Genomic DNA, 23,374 nt, shown 5'->3' with positions numbered 1-23,374 from the left:
AAAATTAATTAGTAAATCATAGAGACTATACAAAGGTTTTATACTAAGTCAAATTGTTTTTTGTTAACAAGCTAAAACTGGCAGTGACTTCACACAGAGATAAATGGAACAGCTCCATTGGGAATCACAGTATGTGATGCTTCTTATTTCTTCTCCATACTTTTAATCAATGAGCATACCTCCTACGTGGAAAAATATTATATTGGCAGCATCAGCATGGGAGTTATATTTCTTACTGTGCGTGATTTTGAATTTTTTAACCTTTTAGTGAGTAGAATGTTAGCACGGACAAGATAATGTTATTGCTCTTGTACATGTGAACAGGTAACATGAAGTATTTTCAGGTTTATATTTCACAGCCAGAGACAATCCGACATTAACCTTGGCAATGCAGTGCAAACTCCAGCCTATTATAGTACTAATATTTGCATTTTTATAGCATCTCATCACATCAAAATGCCTCAAAGTGCTTCACACAATGAATTATTTTTGCAGTGAATTAATTTGTTATACAGGAATATGCAGCAGCCACTCTGTGTTAGCAATGTCCCACAAACAGAAATGGACGAATAGCCAGCTAATATTTTTTAAACCTTCTATGAACAAATAGTGCAGGACAAATCCGAGATACTGAATGAGTGTGGCATATCTTACCCACACTGCTATTGAAATCTTCAACCACACCTTCATTAGCACCAAACTCGATTTCCCCAAAGCCTTCCTTGCTGATCTCCTGCCCTCCACAGATTCAAATTATACAAAACTCCACTGCTCACGCTTTGTACCACACTAAGTCCATCACCTCTATCTTCACTGACCTACCCTGGCTTCCCATCATCCAACAGAGCAAATTGAAAATTCTTGATCTCATGTACAAATTCCTTCATGCCTTCAATCACCCTACATCGGCAAACTTTTCTAGCCTTACATCCCATCCGATGCCCTCAAGACCTCTGACTCTGAGCATCTACCCCTCCCTCTCCTTTTGTGGGAGACTTTTCAGCCAACTTGACCCTAATCTCTGGAATGCTCTTCTACTTCCCTGAATTTCTACTTTGCTCCCCATCTTTCAAAGCATTCTCATAGCTCTGCCATAAAGGCTTGGGGTATGTTCCTTTTCTCCTTTGTGAAGTACCTTGAGATGGTTTTCTACATTAAAGGTGCTATATAAATGTAAGTTGTTTTTGTTATGTTCGTTGGGTGGTAGAGGTCATAGAAATTTTACAAATTTCTACTCACAGCACACAGCATCTCAAGAATCTGTGTGTAGAGATCAGTGGGCTTTGCAGAATTTCCTATCCATTAAAATTAATGGATGGAAAGTCTAGAAGGACCACTGACCTCTGAACCCAAATTCTTGATATGCTCCCAACAGGCAAAGCCCCACGGCAAGCATGTGAATTTGTAAAATTTACCCTTACAACTCATGAGCAACGAAGTTGCATGTGAGTTTTACAAAGAAAGAAATGGCTGAAAGCATCAGAAGACCAGGACAACCCCAGCGAAAATTCAGTGCCCTGTTCCCGAGGCATAAAGGTGGTCACCGATGTCCTGAAATTATCTTCCTGGCTGCTGAAAAGTGGCCAGTCTCAACACATGAGGGGCAATTTTCTGACCACACTATCAGTGGGGAGCCTTGCCGGCTAGCAACACATATCAGAAGGTTGGGTGTACACTCTGCATAATTCTCTGATCATTTAAAGTAATGCTTAGAAAGTAATGGTCAGCACGTGCCCAAATTTCACTAGCCTTATAGAGAAGTTTGAAATTAGAATGCATGCTGGCTGCCCTTAATTAATCTATATCTTTTTAGGTGAGTATTAACTTTATCCTGTATTATGGCCTTTACAAGCTTACCCATTACCAATGTACGCTTGGCTGGTCTGTACTTACCTGGTTTATCCTTTTCTCCCTTTTTGAACAGGAGTGTTACATTGGCAGCCCTCCAGTCCTCTGGCACAACTTCCACCTCCAAGGATGTTTGAAAGATTGTAATCAGAGCCTCTGCTATTTCCTCTCTGAATTCCTTTAGCATCATAGGATGTGCGCTATTAGGGCCCAGCACCTTTTCCACCTTGAGTTCAACCATTTTTTTTCAGTACTATTTCCTTATCTTTAGTTATCTTATCAAATTGCTTCACCTCCTCCTCTTCTACACTTTCAGTCCTACCCCACTGCTCTGTAAAAACTGAGGCAAATATTCCTTTAGTATCTTTGTCATTCCTTCCTACTCTGAAAGATTTCATTTTTCATCTTAAATCGGCCTTACCCTTCCTTTAACTATTATTTTAATTTTTACTTGTTTATAAAATCCTTTACTCATTCACTTTATATTACCTGGCAATTTTTCTTCATATCTCCTTTGTTTTTTTAATCTCTTTGCTCCCCCTTTATATTTTCTATACTCAGCTTGAATTTATTTTGTGTTATTAGCCCTAGCTTTGTCATATGCCTCTCTTTTAAATCTAATTTTAATTTCTCTACTCATCCAACGAACTCCAGCCTTTTCTGCAACCCTTTACTTCTTGTGGCATTTAGTTCCACACACAATCCCTGAGGGTGGGTGGGAAACCTGATTCAGGTCTCTCCCAGTGGTGCTCTGAAGCCAGCTGCTACGTATGTGAGGTCAGGGTGAGATGACTCTCACATTGATTTTCTTTTTCTTCCTGTAAGAAAATGCCTGCCCTCTGCTCTGTGCCTCATCACCATGGTAAAATTGAGATCAATAAATCAATCTGTGCAAGATCCATATGAAACCATATTATATTATAGTGCAGAAATTTGATGCTCCTCACTGGAGTACTGTTACAGAAGCAACTTTTTTTATTTTTTCCTGGTCTCATGTATAGAATACGCTTCCAATGAATATCTTACTATCTAAGAGAAAGGGCAAGGAAATGGGTTAGAGTAAATGGCTCCAGTTGAAGGGGTGATACTGGCACAGGAATGATGGGCTGAATGGCCTCCATCTGTGCTGTAGTTTCTATGATCTATAATATGCACTTAGAGAGCATTTTTAAAAATTAAGTACAAATTCATTCCTAGAATCATAAAAATTTCAGCACAGAAAGAGGCCATCATGCCCATGGTAGCTCCATATCAGAGCTATCTACCTCTAATCCAGTTCCCTATACACTTTAATATTTTTCCTCTTCAAGTATTCTAATTCCCCCTTAAATGCCAGGCTTTATTTGACTTCACTAGCCACTTATATTAATATCTTCCATGATGTAATGATTTTTAGCATAAAAAATAATTCTTCTAACCTCATCCTTGATATTTTTAGTACTAATCATTACAACAGTGCCTACATTTCAAAAAGTACTTCATTGGCCTTAAAGCACGTTGGGACATCCTGAGGTCATGAAAGACAATATATAAATGCAAGTTCTTTCTTTCTAATCCTGAGGTGATGCCTCTTGATATTAATTCGCTGACCTGTCAAAATTATTTTTCACTATTAGCCCTTCTCTGCTAGTCCTAGTTTTTCAAATATCTCATCATAAACACATAAAATATATCCTCTCATCACTGATATCCTTGTAAATCTATGTGGCATCTTTTCCATGACCCCAATAGTCTTTCTGTAAACAAGGTATCCAAAACTGCACACAGTGCTCAAACTCTGCCCTAATCAATATCCTATACAGATTCTCAATCACCTGCTTGTTTTTGTATTGAATGTCCAAAACAGGACACTTATGTTGCAAGAGAAAACGTCAATCACTTCCTATGTCTTGAAACATTATGGTTAATGTATATCTACACTTGTATGTATAGAAAATTAATAGTTCAGAAAACAGCAGAAAAGTACTAATGGCCTTCTGCTTGGATAAAATTTAAAATAAATTGTTAATATCTCTTGTAGTGTTGGTCGCACATCAATAATCCTTGAAATTAATTTTCAGCCAACAAAATCTCAATGTCAATAAAAAAAACAGCATCCTTATAAGAATATACAACTGAACCTGTTCTGAGCTTTGGGACATAATGATTGATACCATTCAACATGTCATTATAAGCCAATGATTGGAAGTAACACAGACAGAAACTCCAAGAAGAACCCTCGGCGAAAGATATTTGGCAGCATCAACAAGAGTTGGAGGATGAGAAGCACGAACAGCATCCTTAATTATAGCAGTTTATCTTTGAAGTCATATGATAGTGTGCCACCGCGGAGTGGGCCTGTCAAGGTAGCACACTAGGAAGTGCCACCAGCTGCAAACAACATGAAGAACATCAACTTATATAATTAGAGGTGTGACTGCACATCCCACAATATCTACACTGTACTGCAGGGAGACGTCTCAATTTAGGTTCCCAGAATTGTACACTTAGGTAATTTTAAAGCCACAATAACCAGAAATCAGAGGAGTTAGCAGGCCTTCCAACCTGAGGATTTGTAATGAGGATGAAAACTAAGCTGTGTGTTGAAGACCCAAAGTATATCCATATTGGTTGGAGTTCAGGAGCTGCTTTAGGCCCTGGAAGCCAATCATAAATGAAGCACAATTGGGATTCTGAGATGAAGGCATTGTAAAAGCGGAGATTCAATGTGATTATATATAAGAATAATGTATCTATTATGAAACATTAAAAATGATGATCGTGAGCACAAAATAAATTTATATATTACACTCTTAGGTAAAAGAAATGGAACAATATACCAATGAAAATGACCAATAATAAAATTAAATAAAAAGGATTCAAATAAATACATATGTCAGGTGCCAAAACTAGCATCAGGCCACAAGAACAATTGTAAAGAAAATGTAAAAGTTATAAAGTAAAGTGCTTATTAAATTATAGAAGAATTACGGTTAGTTTATTTTTGTTATCACTCACGTTGGTGAAATTCGTTTTTTCCAAATAAGACTTTGTTCAGCAGGATGCACTCTTGAAGTCAACCTTCACTGCCAAAACCATCTCTGTTATTTTTAGGAGCTGATTGGTGAATTGACCCTCTACAGCCCATCTCTGTCTAATGTGATTGACATATTTTGATATGTCTGCACTGCCAAACTATGCTGAGTGCTATCACTGATAGATTGTAGTTGATAAGTTAGCAGGTAGGGGAGCTGGTGGAACACCCATGAATGTGGTTCATGAGCAAAAGCAGCCACTAATTTGTGCTCTTAGAACACTTTATGCAATATGTAAAATTAATAAAATTAGTGTACACTCTTAAAGCTATGTAGGATAACAAATAATGCAAGGGTACAGACCTGAATTGAGGAAGGCACCAGAAATTACAATCCTTGACTCTCTTTGAGGAGGCCCTCCAATACATCCTTGCCTATAAGAGCATCAAGGTAGTAGGGGAGGGAGAAGCTGAATGCCTCCTCCAAGCTCAGGACTAGTATTATACTGTTATTGTTATTTATTGTGTCATTTTTCACTCATTCATTCACAGGAATACATCCAACCATAAGAACATCACACAACAGTGCATCACTTACTTGGTATATTAGTGGGCAGCAAATTAGCTGATATTGCAGTCTGGAAGGAGGTGAAGGCTAAAAAGCTGACAGGAAAGGTGGTCATGACTGATAACTAGCAGGGATGATCCTACTGCAGAGGTTGGCTGCAGGTCTCCTTGCAAAAGATAGCACAGCTGTGCAACTGCCTCCATGCTGACCTGGAACTTGCAGAGGACAAAGGGGGTAATTTTAACTCTGGATGATGGTGTAAAATGAACGATATCAGTTCAGCCGCCCATTATACATCTCTCCCGATTTTCATTTCCATTGACATTCCTGGATTTCTCCTCCCCCCTTATCTTTAATGCTAATTGTAAATGGGCAGAATTAACACTGAGTGGGACTGGGCAGCCTAAAGATCAGGATGTCATCGATTCAGCTCCAGGCCTTTACTTGTATGCTTGATTAAGCTCCTGCACATTCTGCATGAGAGCAATATACACAATCAGAAACTCATTCACAGAGGAGTTTCCAACAATGGCCAGGTGAGAATGTAACAAAGGAACATAGGAACAGGTGTAGGCCATTCAGCCCCTTGAGCCTGTTCCACCATTCAATGAGATCATAGCTGATCTGTATCCTAACTCCATCCACCCGCCTTGGCTCCATATGCCTTAATACCCTTGGCTAGCAAAGATCTATCAATCTCAGATTTAACATATAAACATTCCCCTGTCTACTACTTTAGTTACTTCCTCAAAAAATTCAATTAGGTTCGTTAGACATGACCAACCCTTTACAAGTCCATGTTGGCTCGCCCTAGTCAGCTCAAATTTCTGCAAGTGTTCGGTCACATTGTCCTTAATTATAGAAACCAATAACATCCCCTCAACAGATATTAGACTAACAGGTCTGTAATTTCCTGTTTTCTCTCTCTCACCTTTCTTAAATAATGGAGTTACTTTAGCAATTTTGCAATTTAACCTGCAATTCCTGAATCGAGAGAGCTTTGCAAGATTATGGCTAAAGCGTCTGCAATTTCCACAACTCTTCCTTTAAAACCCTGGGGATTTGTCAGTCTTTAGTGGCATCAATTTTTCTAATAGAGTTTTCTTGTTTACGTTAACTTTACTGAGTTCCAGAGGGTTATATTGGATAACCCCCAAAACCGGGCACGGGGGTCGCAGTGCGCAATTAACCCATGCCCGGTCATTGAGATGCAGGCAGCACTTAACATCAGTGCTGCCTGGTGATTTGCATGATTGCTGCGAGCAGCCAGCGCTACCTGTGCTGTTGAGTGGCTGCTCAGCAGCAGGTGGCCCAGATATCACAATTGGCTCGCACCACTTAAAAGCAGCCTGCACCTCTTAAAGGAGAGGTGCAGTGTGGCTGCAGGAAGTGGTGGAAGTCAATTGGGAAGTGAATCTGTGCTGCAATATAGTGCAGCATGGAGATGATGGGACCACTGGAATTTTTAATGAGCAACAACTGGGCAGCTCAACGTTTGCGGGACTCTGATGTTTGCAAAATATAAGATACGGCACCGCATGGAATCGGAACGAAGATCAGACATTGCACACGTAAAACACAGATGCAGGTCCCGTCCCTACGTTTACAAACTACTGAGTTATTTTAAAACATTGAATTAAGATTGCACAGTACTAAATCCCACATCCTCCAATTTGCTTGCCAGACCCCATCAATCTGCCGATCTGAGTTTGTTCCAGACCTGCGAGAGAACATGCACCAATGTTCTCTGATATTGCACCAGAGGCCTTGGTGCAAGAGGTGGACAGAAGGAGGGGCATCCTATATCCACAGTGGGGGGGGGGGCAAGAGGCCCTCCAGGCATATGCTTCCGAGGCAGTGGGAGGCAATAAGGGACAAAATCAATGCCAGGCGCATAGCATCATGAACATGGATGCAGCACAGGAAGAAGTTCAATGCTTTGACATGAGTGGTCAAGGTGAATAAGGTCATCTGTCAAGTAGCATCTCCTACCAACTGCACCACTAGCCGCATCCACTGCTCCACGCACTACGCCCCCCCATCACCCACATACCAACAAATTCTTTCAATCAGTACTCAACACTTCCAATCAGATGCTTCCTCTAACCCACACACATTACTATTGTTGCAATCTGCATACCCACAACTCACAGGTCACACAAACTGGCAGCTGTTCAACCATGACAGGCACATCACCCAATCATCTTGCAGGACACTCACCGACACACATCCCACATTCTTGCAGGAGAAAGTGGCGCATAACAGGAGGCAGCATGTGGCAATGGCTACATGTAACATGAAACTGCTGTCCTCTCTCAGGATGACAGCATTCCTGTCCTATCCTTGCAACTCTGTCAGTGGCCTTGCTGTTGCTTGTCAGCTAGCCAGCCAGCTCCCTATAGAGTATTGAAACTTTATCATAGAAACATAGGAATATATGAACAGGAGCAGGCCATTTTGCCCCTCAAGCTTGTTCCATCATTCAATGAGATCATGGTTGATATCTGATCAAACTCTATATACCTGCTTTAGCCCCATATCCCTTAATACCTTTGGTTAACAAAAATCTATCAATCTCAGATTTAAAACTAACAATTGAGCTCGCATCAACTGCCATTTGCGGAAGAAAGTTCCAAACATCAACCACCCTTTGCGTGTAGAAGCGTTTCCTAACTTCACTCCTACAAACCCTGGCTCTAATTTTTAGGCTATGTCCCCTAGTCCTAGTATTCAAGTATAGGACTCCTCCAAAAACAGCTAAAAATGCATCAGCAGCCAGAAGCAATAATCCAGCAACTAATCAAAACTCCTGCATGACCCCTTTAAATAGCGCTGGTGAGGGGGTCCTCCATGCTCTTTATGACCTGTTCAGCTGTGCGAGATTAAGACAGTGCGTTGGCTGGAGCATAGAGTTCCAAAATTGCATCTATCCCTTTAAATCAGCATTGCACACTGACCTGCCGCATATTCTCCCTTCTTTACATGTTGCCAGCGTTCGTTATCTGTACGTGCGTGAATGCCTTTGCCAATATGCTGTGCGGCACATGTCATGCTAGAAATGTGCGCGTGCATTCCGCACCCCATTTTGGGTCCTTAGGAGTCCGCATAGCGCCTACACAACAGGTGCTACATGGCCCAATTTAGAGCCCCCTGTCTTTGATTCATTATTAGTTTCCTCTAATGTCAGGTATATTATCCTCTTCCTATGCTGTGAAGACTGACACAAAGTAATTATTCAACAAGACTGCCATTTCCTTATTTTGATTTGCAATATTACCCGCATCTGTTTTTAAAGGGCCCACATTGCCTTTGACTACCCTTTTTCTTCTAATATAATTGTAAAAACTTTTTGTGTTAATCTTGATATCCCTTGCAAGTTTCTTTTCCTATTCCCTTTTGCAGTTCTTACTATCTTTTTTGTCTTCCTTTGCTGTTCTTTATATAACTCCCAGTCCCCGGGATCTACACTATTCTTTACATTTTTGTATGCTCTTTCCTTTAGTTTTATGTTATCTCTCACCTCTTTTGACCATGGCTATTTTATTTGGTAAGTAGAGCTCTTGCCCCTTAGGGGTACATACTGGTCCTGTATTAAGCTAAATTCTTGTCTGAACACCTCCTGCTGTTCATCTGTAGTTTTGCCCGATAACAGTTTTGACCAGTTTGCTGTCGTCAGTCTCTGTCTCATCCCGTTAAAGTTAGCCTTACCAAAATCTAGAATCTTAGTAACTGTTAAGTTTCTCCTTTTCAAACCTAACATTGAATTCGATCATATTATGATCATTGTTAGATAAATGTTCCCTTACTGTTAAGATTGTTAACTAAGTCTGGCTCATTACTCATTAATAAATCGAGTATGGCCTGCCCTCTTGTTGGTTCTAGAACATATTGCGCCAGAAAACTATCTCGAATGCACTCAAGAAATTCACTGCCTTTCTGACTGGAGCTACTCTGCTCTTCCAGACGCAGACATCTAATTTTCCTCTCCCGCGCACTCCCATGGAAACACTTCCACTGGGTATAAATTACTACTCGTTATGATGTCTAAAAGCAAATGAGAAAATACATTTTCCAAAAAATGTTTGTAAAGAATAAAAGCTACATTACCTTCAAATTAACGCCTCCAGCATGGGTGGGAAACTTAGCAGTAAAACAGAGGCGAGATTGAGCAGCACTTCATGGGGCTGGTTAAAGGTCAGGTGGCCTGATATGAACAAAAGCTCAATGCTCACAGCTGCTTTCTCACTTCAAGTGACCAGATCAATTCATCAAAAACATTTAATAATATCACAATGAAACCTACAAACTGCAATAGTCATTTATTTTGAAGTGAGCTCCTCAGGTTCAAAGTAATTTAATGAATTAAATTAATTAATGTGATAATGTGGTAAACAACAGCACCCTGAAGGGTAGTTTTCCTGATGACTCACCCCATTCTCACTAGTGGCTCCAAGTGCGATACCCTGGGACCTTGCTTCAGTTGGCATGCTGAACCTAACGAGTGTCGCCAAGGAATAATGGTCGAACACTTAGCAAATTCAAAACCTCTGAAACAAAAAAAAATTGACCCCATTGTCACTGCTGAGCCGACAGACAAGGATTTAGTAGTGGTTGTAATAATGTGATTGTGTAGTTGCAGAAATTAAGAGGAAGAAAGGCTTTTTATATTCAAATGTGTTCTTTCCAGGGAAAATCTTCATGTTCATGAGGAGGAGACAAGAGGACGTGGACATCTTTCAATTTAAATGTAAAAACTTAACAGCTGTGTATAGGTGTAGCAGAGTTAGTGTGTCGTTCTTTAACCCCTTAAGGTTCCTCTCCCTACAGGTCAAAAGTCCTACTTAAATAAGTTTATCGAACTCAATCCAGTTCCTCTGGCATGCACACGTTCAGGTTTAATTGTCACTAAATTGGATTTTCACTCTGAGAGGCCACAAGGATGGTGGATGTGGGAAATAGAAAATATCATGCCGTGGAAGTAGGGATAAGGCCATGGATATAGCAGATATGTTCCAGGTACTACAGCAGGGGTGACCAGTGCAGACAAAGCAGTGGTAATCGGGTTCAGGACCAGGACCAATGACTCGATCAATCACCATACAGAGAGCAGACATAATGGGCGTGATTTTAAACCCCAAGAACGGGTGGGTTGGGGGCTGGTGAGAGTTGAAAATAGTTGTTTTTTTGGGTCACAACCACAAAATTTTCAGACTTTTCATTCCCAGTGGGAAGCCTGTACTTTTACGCGTCGACGTTAAACCCAGGAATAAAGCCGGGTTACGGTCGTGACCCAAAAAACAATTATTTTCAACACCCACCCACCCCCAACCCACCCGTTCTTGGGGTTTAAAATCACCCCAAATGGTGGGGGGAAGGTGGGGGGAGTTAAAATTTCAAAAATGGGAAACCTGACCCCAACCTCTCTTCCGGTTTTAACGGAGGCAGGTTTGGGTGTGGCCGAGTAGCCCGCTCTCGATAAACGAATCCCTCATTATAATATGTTAATAAAGGTACTTTCATGAGATTTTGGCAATGCGTTAAAATTAACGCCTCCTGCATGGGTGGGAAACTCAGCAATAAAACAGAGGCGAGATTGAGCAGCACTTCATGGGGCTGGTTAAAGGTCAGGTGTCCTGATATGAACAAAAGCTCAATGCTCACAGCTGCTTTCTCAGTTCCCTCTGGTAAACAGTTTGCTGAGAGTTCTTGTGGTGACAGACGTACTGGAGAACTTTGAAGATTTTCAAACAGAGAACATCAGGTTGGGTGGTGCCATGGTTGCGTTAGACTGGACATCGGATAAGGAAGTCAATCACCATCCACGGCAGCAAGGTTGAGCTGTGGTGGAAGCTGCAGGTGGACAACAGAGAGGAGAGCAACAGAGGGGGGAGCAACAAAGAGGAGAGCAACAGAGAGGAGAGCAACTGAGGGGGGAGCAACAGAGAGGAGAGCAACTGAGGGGGGAGCAACAGAGAGGAGAGCAACTGAGGGGAGAGCAACAGAGAGGAGAGCAACTGAGGGGAGAGCAACAGAGAAGAGAGCAACTGAGGGGAGAGCAACAGAGAGAGAGCAACAGAGGGGGGAGCAACTGAGAGGAGAGCAACAGAGGGGGGAGCAACTGAGAGGAGAGCAACAGGGGGGGAGCAACAGAGGGGGGAGCAACAGAGGGGGGAGCAACAGAAAGGAGAGCAACAGAGGGGCCAAGTTCGCACGAGGCACTACCCACCTAACAGGATGTGCAGATAGAGGCTCAGCTTCCTTGACCTATCTGAAGAGTAGTGCTTCCGGAGGCGGAGATTGACACATCAGGTGGTCGAGGACATCTGCAGCCTCCTAAAAGAGGAGCTGCTCCTGGCTAGAACTGGTGGCCATGCATTACCAGTCGCTATGAAAGTCACCAATGTCCTCAATTCTTTTGCCTCTGGCTCCTTCCAGGGCGCTACAGGAGACATACCGAGGGTCTCCCAGTCGGCTGCACATAAATACATAAGGCAGGTCATGGCTGAGTTGTTTGTCAGGGCATCCACTTATGTCAACTTCCCCTGCGATGACAAGAGCCAGAATAAGTGGGCACTCGGATTCGCATCTCTGGCTGGCTGGTACAAGGTGCCATCAACTGCACACACGTGGCAATCCGAGCACCTCCAGATCAACCAGGAGCATTCATCAAACGCAAGGGATTTTGTTCCATCATCGTGCAGCTGGATTGCAACCACAAGAAAAGGTTCATGCAGGTGTGCGCCAAATTCCTGGGAACTGCCATGGTGCTTTCATCCTAACAGCCCCGTCCTCTTCATAACTGGAAGCAGATTTAAGGGGTGGCTGTTAGGAGACAAAGGATACCCCCTTCAAACCTGGCTGATGACACCTGTGAGGAACCCCACCAATGAAGCCTAAAAGGGGTACAATGCGAGACATATCACCATCAGGTGTGTCATCGAGCAAACTATCGGCAAGCTGAAGATGCGCTTCAGGTACCTGAACGGGTGTGGAGGCACCCTTCAGAACTCGCCAGCAAGGGTGTCTAGAATTATCGTGGTGTGCTGCATTCTGCACAACTTTACATAGCAGCGAGGACTAGAGGTGGAGGAGGAAGTCATCGATCATCATCTGATGACAAATCCAATGAAGAAGAGGAGGAGGAGGAGGAGGAGGACGAGGAGAGGGAAGATGAAGATGGGGCACCCAACGCCAGACCAGCCGCACACATTGCTGCTCAGGATGCCAGGGATGCCCTAATAGCTTAAAGGCTCAGTTAGTGACTCACACTAGACCAAAGTAACTATCACATCCCCCGAACCCCCCATCCCCCACTCACATAAAGCAGGCCTCTAACCAACCATCCACTCATTGCACATGCACTAATTGTTCCTGTCAATTCATATCTTCACATTCATCACCAAGTAACTGAAAGGCGAGTTGCCGCTCGGCACACAAGAATGGGCAACACGGGGAAGTGGTGCAAATTAATACATTTTATGCAAGGTAATAACAAAAGGAAAAGTAATATCATAACATCTGTTCCAACACCCATGTGCATACCCTTGTTGAATTAAAATTTATTTTTCTTAGTTTGCCTATAACTCCTACGTGGTGCAACCGCTGTGGCTTCAGCAAAGGTAGAGGCAGGCTGCTAAAAGATCCCTGCTCTGACTGCTGAGATGCTCTTGGCCTACGACCTCTGAGACCCATGAGGGTCCTGTCAAAGACTGCTCCACCTGCACCTGTGCAAGGGCAAACTCGGCCATCGGGAGAGGAGGCAGTATGTCGGATGCTGGCTGGGGTGGGTGGGGGGGGTGGCGGGAGGTGCAACGGGTGAGACGAGGGAACGCTTTGTGGAGTTCAAATTTCCATGTCCCCATTCGCCATCATCCTTCTCCTGGGCCAGCACCCCATCATGCTGGGGAACAGCTTGGTGCACATCTGGGATGCCTTGTAAGACCACGGATAAGGTATCTGCCATCCTGTTTAAGGTGCCAGATATGCTGGCATCCAAAGTATGCACAGCGGTGGTCATGGCCTGCACGGATTGATTAGATTGCCGTGATTGAAGTTCCATGGAAGAGGCCAGTCTATTCATGGAAGACATCCTTGCAATGGCCTGCAACATCAATCCACAAATGTTTGAGCTGGACTCCTCCATCCTCTCTGCTTTTGTGGAGAGTGTGTGTGGCATGTCTGCCAATATGCTGCTGTCCCTCAATGAATCTCCTTTTTGTCGATGGCCCCTGGGGTTCGGCATCTGTGTTCAGCTGAGCAGGGCTTGGAGAGGAGTGCGCCCTCCGATGCAGATTATCCACAGCTGTCCCTGCCACCAGTGTCTGTTCATGCTCACTTGTGAACTGTGAATGACCAGGTGAAACTAGTTGTCTAACTGGACCCACCAAAGTGCGAGAATTTGCGCTGATGCATGGTAAGCATGTGTCCTGTGACGATGCACCCTCAGAACGAATCAGGTCCTCTGAGGAACCTTCCTCAGGAAAGTCAACAGACTGCTGCTCTACGTGTGAAGGCCCTGGAGGAGAAGAGACGGATATGAATTAGTACTGGCAACATAGCAATGTTGCCACTCAACATAATTACGTTTATCATATTTCACCCATTGCTGAAATCAAGTCAACATGACTTAGTCTTGTATGAAATGTGGTCAGATATATTTTTAATTCCAGGCAGCTGCAATGTCCCAGTCTTTCCATTTCCGATGGGCAGGGACGCAGATATGCCACTGATCTCCATTGCCTCTTCCTTTGCATCTGTCAGCTGCACAATCTGTGGGGTGCCACCTCCAGTCCTCTCCCTCTCCCTCTCCCTTGTGTTTTGTGCCCTCTTCTCCTGCAACGTGGGAAAGGACAGACCTATGGGTGACTGTAAGGCATGTATTCACCGATTGATGCAATGCATTCGATGAGGCAGATGCATCACAGTGCATAAGGATTGGGGTGAGTGGCAGTGGTGGAACGATAAATGGGGAGGTGAGGAAGTGCATAGAAAGTGAACAATGGGTGCTCATGAAACTTAACTGAGTGTGAGGAGTGATCTGATGGATCAGGCTTGAGAAGACAGAGTGAGAAGGGGTGTTGTACACCACAGGGTGTAGGTGAATCTGCACTGTACTCACCTTTCCTGACCTGGTTAGATCATTAAAGCGCTTCCTGCACTGTATCCAGGAACGGGCCACAATACTCCTGCTGCTGACCTCCTCAGTCACCTACAACCATGTCTTCTTCATGACAGCAGTCTTCGTGAGGTTTCTTCCTCCCTTTGCTGGAGAAGATTATTTCCTTCCTGCTCCTCACTGCACCCAGCAGTGCATCAAGTGAGGCATCGTTAAATCAGGGCGGAGCCTTTAATCCATGTTTAAACTATCCCATCTCTTTGCATAAACCCCTAACTCCTCCAAATTCCATCTTTGAATTGGCCCTTTGAATGGCCAAGCTGAGATCAGGTCATGTGGGTTCTCATCACACCCGCTCACACGCATTGGAGACGCAAAACCCAGAAGTAAAATTATAATTAGGCAGCCATGTTGATATCGGACATTCCGACATGCTAAAACTTCTTCCAGGTTTCACGCCTGCTATCGCCCCCCAATCCCCGCTCAGAACCTGTCTCCGCTTTATAATCCACCCTAATGTCTCACCTGACAATCAAATGAATGAATCAACATGGAGAACAGGATCACAGCCACTCAGCATAACAGAGGGGTAGAGTCATCCACAGATCAAGCAGAGAGTCTGTTGCAAAATCTGTCAGTCATTGTGGGTCACTGAACATTTCAGGGAGTTTTAGCGAAAAGAGCACTAAGGGATGCCTTTGCATCAGAATTCTTCAAGAAATCGCAGAGTCATAGGGGCCGATTTTAACCTGGATCACCCGGCATTAACGGGATGGTAACAGCCTCAAAATGGAGTCGATAGCCTTACCGCCTGTTAACGGTGATGATACGGTGTTAACATGCCCCCAGACCATGCTAGAAATTAAATATAATTTATTGCATTCCTCTTTAGAAATTTCTTAACCCACCTTTACCTGTGGCCTAGTTCTGATAAATAATACATGCATTATGGAATGGGGTGGGTCATATGTGAGGGGGATGGAGAACAGGAAGATTTAGTGTAGAAAGAAAGAGAATCATAGAAAATTTATGGCACAGAAGGAGGCCATTCAGCCCATCGTGTCCGCGCCGGCTGAGAAACGAGCCACCCAGCCTAATTACACTTTCCTGCATTTGGTCCGTAACCCTGCAGGCCACGGCTCTTCGGGTGCACATCCAGGTATTTTTTTAATGAGTTGAGGGTTTCTGCCTCTACCACCCTTTCAGGCAGTGAGTTCCAGACCCCCACCACCCTCTGGGTGAAAAATTTTTTCCTAATTTCCGCTCTAATCCTTCTACCAATCACTTTAAATCTATGCCCCCTGGTTATTGACCCCTCCGCTAAGGGAAGTAGGTCCTTCTTATCCACTCTATCTAGGCCCCTTATAATTTTGTACACCTCAATCAAATCACCCCTCAGCCTCCTCTGTTCCAAGGAAAACAAACCCAGCCTTTCCAATCTGTCATCATAGCTAAAATTCTCCAGTCCTGGCAACATCCTCGTAAATCTCCTCTGTACCCTCTCTAGTGCAATTACATCCTTCCTGTAATGTGGTGACCAGAACTGTGTGCAGTACTCAAGCTGAGGCCTAACTAGTATTTTATACAGTTCCAGCATAACATCCCTGCTTTTATATTCTATGCCTCGGCTAATAAAGGAAAGCATTCCATATGCCTTCTTAACCACCTTATCTACCTGTCCTGCTACCTTCAGGGATCTGTGGACATGCACTCCAAGGTCCCTCACTTCCTCTGCACCTCTCAGTATCCTTCCATTTATTGGGTATTCCCTTGCCTAGTGTGTGTACAAGCTTCAAATTGGCAGTCAACAAACCTATTTAAAGCATTCTATTGGATCGACTTTGGTGTGCTCATTGCTGAAACTGGTAAAGTGGTAAACTGGCATCCTATTGTCCAGAACTGACATCCTTCAACTTAGTAAACGTACACAAACAAACTCATTAAATTTCTTGAAAATTTTGAAACCGATTTACATGTACATTGTTTATTTTTCATTTTGATTATGCTGAAATAGAGCCCAGATATTCTCTAGTACCATTGTCTTCTTGGTTTCTTTATAGTTTGTAAATGAAAAGAGAAGTACAACAAACTGTCCTCTGTGATTTCTGAGCAGAACCTAAGAAAGCAAGTAGGGCACAAGAAGAGGCCATTCACCTCACCACGTCTGTTCCTGAAGCAAAACTACTGATCACCTATCTAATTTTTATCATGGATTTGAGCTACTGGGACCATGGATACAAGGAATTAAACCAAAAGTGAATAATGTAAGGTTGAATACATACTCTGGAGTTTTGCTAGACTTAACCTTTGGGGACAGGGAGGAACTTGACAAAACCTTCCTCAGAAGATTTAAATAGGTCCTTTAGAGTCCATGATAGAACAGATTATGCATGGTCTATTGATAGAATGGGTTTGATCGGCAAATGTCTTTTTCAACAGCTGATAACAATATTAATTTCCCCAGAGTTTCCCAGTATGTCTGACCAGTGCCAATACACATAAGTTAGCAAGGCAATGGTTGGCCAGTGTGGCCGAAAACTAAATTGTTGTGGAAATGGCAATGTGTTTTGTAAATGAAATATGAATTGATGATAGATGATCCATTATCTTGGATACCATCGGTAGAAGCAGGAACAGGTGGTAGAGTTTGGAGTTTACAGCATTCAAATTAGGTCACTAAAAGAAAATGTGTTCATAGAAAGGTAAAATAAAATATTTGATCTCGGTACACCAAAAATGCAATAATTTCATGCAAAGTTAAGCAGTAGCTAATACCAGACCAGTTCTTGTTGCATGGCAAATTGGCCACAGGTTCATAAGTCATGTTCAGCCATTCAGACCATCCTGTCAGTAAAACTCTACAGGGATACATGTGCCATACATAAAATCAGCAACAGATAAATATTTGAGGAATTATTTCCTGGAATTAAATTTTAATTAGGGTGCAAACTGATAAAAGGTCTGTTGCCTCTCATTATATTTAGCACAGCATACATTTGCTGCCCATAGTAAGCAATTAACTTCTTTGTGCAATCACTCCACCTTAATTAGAATCATGTCACCCTCCCCTGAAAATATGCATAATATAGTCAGGATGGGGGAATGTAGCTGCATGAGATACTGATTACTTTATTTGATAGTATCATATTAAAAAAATTGCAATTTTATATTTATTTGACACATTACGGAAATCAGCTGCCTGTTTAAACAGATAGGAAAGCATGCTAACTTTGTATTTCAGGCCTCCCATATTTAACTTGTTTTAATCAAAATTTTATAGATAGCTCTATTTTGATTTTGTCTACATATATGCATATTTCTTTGTAATTGGTCGTGTTAAATTTCATGAGGTGTATTAAGCACAGTAAAGGACAAAGTAATTTTTTTTATGAGAGTCGTGAAGGTGGACCAGTGAGTTGGCACATTGATCTTTCACCCGAGTTCCAGGGTTCAACCCATTCCAGACTGATAGGATGGGAGTCTTTCTGTGCTGATGACATGACCTGGGTTTGAGCAGTCTAGAGCATAGAACATAATTTTGCGCCCATAATTTTGCACAATTTGGCCTTAAATTGACCCACATAGACCATAAGGATGGCTGGTGTAAGAAATGAAAAGTACCATAAAGGGTGTTCTTTGAAGGGACTTAGGGTTAAAATTTGGCTGCACCACTCCTGGAGCGCTGGGAGCAGGCATCGCAAAATTACGTACTTCCCAGCTGCGATTTTGTGTTACAGTAAAAGCCTAGAAATTACTGTTGTTGCATTAGTCAGGAGTTAACGGTGGGTTATTAAATGTTTTGGGGATTATTTAGGCCTTCTCAGTAACCTGGATTTAATAGCAAAAAGAAACTGTGCTACACAGTTTGCACAGTGGGTTGGCCGTGGAACAGCAGCAATAATAGTGAGGCTCACGGGCTATTACTGGTCGTACGCCATTATTATAATGCAGTAAATCCAGGAAATTATGACGTGGGTGACTTATGACAATACGTATGCCATGCTGTAATTTGCTGGGACTTTTGCGATCCTCCAGAGACCCCCCGCCGATAAATTTGAGCAGCTAATTATCATAGCTCCGCCCCCAATTAAAATTAATACGGAATTGAGTTTGCTTAATTAGCACCACTGTAAATGCCACAGCCACTTAGACCATTGCAGAATGGTGCTGGACGACTCAGAATCGGTAAAGTATTCAATCGCTCAGCAGGTTGTCTGAGGGTAACATTTTTACTGACTTGTTCAAGGAACTTAATTGAAATCGTAAACCTCAATTAAGTAATAAAATGAGTGTTTTGACAGCCAGGCATGTTCTGATTTCCCCCCGACTGATATTATTTTTATATTAATATTCATTGAGCTTGTGCACTAAGCATGAATTGCAACTGGGTAATAAAATATGGGTAGGGATTGGATACAGTTCAACAGTCAACCCTATGCAGACAGTTCCCTTCTTTGCACTGATTTATACATTTATACTGTTTCAGTACAAACTCATCAATCAAATTAAATCTAACCTGGACATTCTGTCTGTACATACTGAAACCCATCCCCAAGTTATCAGATCAAAGCCATTGCTCCCAAATGCATTCCTGTTAAATAACCTGCTGTTCCGTCCTGTGTCAGGCCCCGGTATCTTGGGTATGTATCAGACATTGACTGCGCCGCTCCTGAGCCACCGCTATACTCACAGCAGTGAATTCACCACAGTCAAACTTATGGCATTCACCATCAATATTGCCATTGCAGCGAATTCCAGGCCATTAACTCATGAAAGAGCCTTTTAAACCTCTGGATTAGCACAGAGGAGAGCAAGGCAAATGTTTATCAACCATTAAATAGGAACGTGTGCTCAGTTTAGTCTGTTGCGTCACATGTTAGTTTTAACTACTGATGATGAGTTGTTGTAATAGTAATCCTGCTGAGTATAGAGAAACTGCAGATTTAGATTTTCCACAGAACAAAGGCATCCAGGTCATGGAAAAGGAGATTTAATGCTGGAAGGGCTTATCTATGAAGTTAGGGAGAGAATTATTATTATGAACAAATGGACCCCCCCCCCACCCCCCAGAAGGACCTGCTGCAACAGGCTTGGAAACAGATAGCAGACAGGATGATTCGTGTCAATAACCCATTGGAACTGGAAAGATGAGAGATAAAAGATGGCTGACCTCAAGAAAGCAGTTAACATAAAGTTCAAGTACTGCAACAAGTAGCCATGCCAAAAAATTTGACCTCAGGACCTTTAAACATTTTATGTTGAATTAAACTAACCAGTAAAAAATGCAGTATTGTTCTGCAAGAAACAGGGCATTGAATGCTTACCACTGTGGGGAAAGTGTTCAAGACTTTGATGAGGAATAACATAAGGGATCACCTTAAAGAACAGGATCTAATTAGGGAGACCCAGTAAGGGTTCAGAAGGTGTAGAACATGTCTGACCAATTCACTGGAGTTCCTTTGAGAAGCTTATAGATCGAGTGGAGATTGACAGTTTAGCTCAGTTGGCAGCGCTATCATCTTTGAGTCAGATTATTCTAGGAATATTAGTGGTAATTTTCTGACTGCATTCCCAGCGGCAAGCCTCACCCGCTGAGAGAACACATCGGAAATTCAGGCTCTCGCTGTGCATGATTTTCTGACCATGATCATCATCATGTTTCTGTCACGTCTGACTCAGTCGTTGACACTCAGGCATACACTCAATTTCAATAGCATCACACAGTATAATTCATAACTGTTAAATTTCTAACTTTTCCCAGTTCTGACAAAAGATCATCGACCTGAAACATTAACTCTGTTTCTATCTCCACAGATGCTGCCTGGCCTGTTGAGTATTTCCAGCATTTTCTCCTTCTATTTCAGATTTCCAGCATCCTCAGTATTTTGCTTTTATTATATGCTTGGAGGAGCTTATTTTAAATGTTTCTCTTCTGATTTATTGGTCCTGGAAAAACAGAGTGACACTACAGATAATATCCGCAAGCAAGCCAAGAGGTCACTCTCCATCACTCTCACCAAATTTACAAAGCGCAACTACACATATCCAAGAAAATGGAAATAGTGAACTTCAGAAAGTAACACTGGGTGAGTTACACAAACTGGTGAGGAGGAGCAAGTAGTGGCAGCAGCTGAAAAACAGGCAGCTTAAGAGCAAGCGTCTGATGGCTGAAGGATCAGCATGGTTCCTGCCTCTGCTGCACCACCTAGGGATTCAGACCTCAAAGAGTATGCCTATAAAAGGAGACTGCAGTCTGACATGAGTTACTTTTGTTCATGCCAAATAACCTGCAAGGTCTGGTGCAGAGTATGGAGAAGCCATTCTTCTAGTCTCCCTTCACCTTCAAATAAGCCTGGCGCAGATTACCGATACAAAATGAAAGCATTGTGGGTGCAGTCTGGGGAGCAGGCATTGATCTGCATGATACAATGTCCATGGGCACAGACCAGTTGAAGATTGATGGAGTTCAATCCCTTTCTGCGTTGTAGACAAGAATCTGGATAGCTGCAGGGGTGCCATCTATCGCACCCTGTATTTTAGTAAAGCCAACAGTCTGGTGGAATTGGGTAACCTTCTCATGCTTCTGTTGTTGGTCAGTGCCACAAGAGAAGAAGATGTGGCCGTAATGATTATAGCATGTGTTGGGTCTTTGATGCATTTGTGGCTGAGACAGCAAATATCCACTGTGCCAGCTATAAGGTGCTGGAGGCACAAAAATTGAGGTCCTCAATGACCTTGTCAGCCACTTCTGTTTTCTGACGCAGGTGGTACAGCTCTGTAACTATCTGCCTGCTATGGCTCAGCATCCAGAGGCAGTGCTTGTCAGTCAGTGCCAGGTCCAAATACCCAATGGGTATTGTAGATAGAATGCCTTTGATTCGACCTAAAATTCTGGCAGCCCTTCTCTGTTCCAGCTGATCTTCCTTAGGTGATGGGAGTGCGCTGAAAGCATTTCTAAATGCATTGAGTTTATTTTTTCATCAGCAGAAATTCAGTAAAACTGCATTTCCCATCACAATCCTGACAAGCAAGAATATGGATCAGTTGCAATGCCTGATTCTTATGAGCAGTAGGAAAGCATCACACACACAATGTTGCAACATACGCCTCCCCTATGATAAAGTCAAAACTGTAGGTCCCCTGCCTGTTAACTATGTTGGCTCCCTGACCATTCATACGAGTGAAGCCTATGACCCTGCACCACGTTGTCATCAACCATCACAGCTGACTGCATTGAACTAATAACGTTGTGTTGCCTTTTCCAGCTCTGACCTTCTTCTTGCTAAGTAATCCCTAACACTGCTAGTACACACATCAATCCCTATTAAAACCTCAAATTGCTGAAACCCCCCCTCCTTCTTTCACTCTTGTCCAACTAGAATATTGCAGTCAAACCCTGATACTTTAGTGCTCCCTGCAAAAACATCAATATAAGCAATTCTGCCTTTCTTGTATTTGTTGCTCTATACCAGATGCGATTGCACTAAAGAAAGGCCATACCTGTGTCATGTAACCCCATTGAAGGCAATAGTTCAGGAAAACCTAGTGGAGAAATGTAGTTGCATCACACTCTAAAATGCTGTAAAATGCACCAACTAAAATTAAAAATGTTGTGGGGGCATGTCCCAAGAAAATAAATCTTGCACCTTCCACATTCACACCCCCTTCAGAAACATAGACACCTATCACTGCTGGTTAGTTGTTTGCAAAATTGAATTGAATAGCCATCAATTTGGTTCATAGCTTAAGGCAACTTTTTTTTTAAAAGTCTTTTATTTTGCTCTTCCTTCATGCCAGTGCCATGCCCCCATTTTGGCAAACACAGGGGCAGATACAGGGGTGGATAATGTGGTCTTGAGCCATTGGGATCACTGCTCCTAAGACACTGCGTCGTCTGCGCCCTATTTAGCTGACCTTGCCTAATAGGCAAGGTCAGTCATTTAAATACTTTCACTGGGCATGAAGTAGGCTTCAACAATTACAACAACTTGTATTTATATAGCACCTTTAACCCAGTATAAATGTCCCAAGGCACGTCACGGGAGCGTCATTAGCCAAAATTTGGCACCGAGCCAGACAAGGCAATATTAGGACAAGTGACCAAAAGCTTGGTCAAAGAGGTAGGTTTTAAGGAGTGCCTTAAAGGAGGAGAGAGAGGTAGAGAGTTGGAGAGGTTTAGGGAGGGAATTCCCTTCAGGTCTCCATGCCTGATTATACAGGGCCCTAGCACACAAAGCACCCCACTGTGGATCTATGTGCTGCTCCTCCACATCTGCCTATGTCTGTGGCAATATTTTGAACTCTTTCTGTTCATTCAGTTCAGAAAGACTGAGGCGCATTTTCACTTTTATTGCCAAGCAGAAAGTGGGCAGTGGCAGATCATCCGCCTGTTTAACACCCCATCGATTTCCATTTCCATTATGGAAAGGAAACTCAGGCAGGGTGTAAAACAGGCGGCCAATTAGCCCATTTTTTGCCTGGAGGCAAAAGGGAAAATTCACCCACTAAACTATTTTGGAGTGGTAAAAATCATCAGAGAAGCACTAAACACAAGCAAATAAATTGCTGTTCTTTTCCCCCAGAGTCTCACCATTTTTAATGCATGTCTACTTTTAGATAAATTTATTGAACAAATTAATTTAAGTCCCATGGACTCTGCTTATTAATAACAATGACACTAGTGTGTTTAAGGTCAATTTACAGGCAAATTGTGGCCCTTCATTTCATTATTTTGCTTTTTCCAGGTGTCTCCTGAGTGTTAGCTACAAATACTGAGCTCAAATTGCAAAGAAAAGATTGTAAACAGACTAATTCTGCAAACAAAAAAAAA

This window comes from Heptranchias perlo, chromosome 3 (genome assembly GCF_035084215.1).
Source record: "Heptranchias perlo isolate sHepPer1 chromosome 3, sHepPer1.hap1, whole genome shotgun sequence".
NCBI classification, from domain to species: Eukaryota; Metazoa; Chordata; class Chondrichthyes; order Hexanchiformes; family Hexanchidae; genus Heptranchias; species Heptranchias perlo.
The sequence above is the reverse complement of the archived record's forward strand: the minus strand, read 5'-3'. Positions refer to the sequence as shown.